The sequence below is a fragment of the Ptychodera flava genome, chromosome 14 (assembly GCF_041260155.1).
Source record: "Ptychodera flava strain L36383 chromosome 14, AS_Pfla_20210202, whole genome shotgun sequence".
Taxonomy (NCBI): Eukaryota; Metazoa; Hemichordata; class Enteropneusta; family Ptychoderidae; genus Ptychodera; species Ptychodera flava.
This window is the reverse complement of record NC_091941.1, coordinates 13,981,912-13,982,362: the sequence shown is the minus strand read 5'-3', so window position 1 is coordinate 13,982,362 and position 451 is coordinate 13,981,912.

Sequence of the window (451 nt, the reverse complement as noted above, 5' to 3'; positions counted from 1 at the left end):
TGATCCTGGTGAACGTTTTTTTACAGCTTTTGAACATGCTGGGGAATCATTTTCAATGACGCTGTTCATGCCTTTGCAACATTCATTTTCTCTCCTCAATTGGTCTCTTTGGCTGCTCTGAACTTCAGAGCTACAGGTTCTTCCACCTTGTGCAGCTGATCTTGGTTCGGTTGATAAGCTGGCCAGTATGTCTTCTACGTTATTACCAGTACATCCTCTACCTTTAGGAAGTAACGGTTTGGTTGACAAATCATTCTGACTGCATTCAACTTCAAAATCACAACCTGACTTCTCTTGTGAATATGACCCGGGTATGCTTCTAACTTTGTACTTGATATCTCTTTTGTATTGTTCTTTGGTTGGGAAATCATCTGATGTGGTCTTTAATTCCAAGCTACACTCTCTTTGATCTTTTATAAGGGACAGCAGTTTACCAACAGCAGGTAACTTG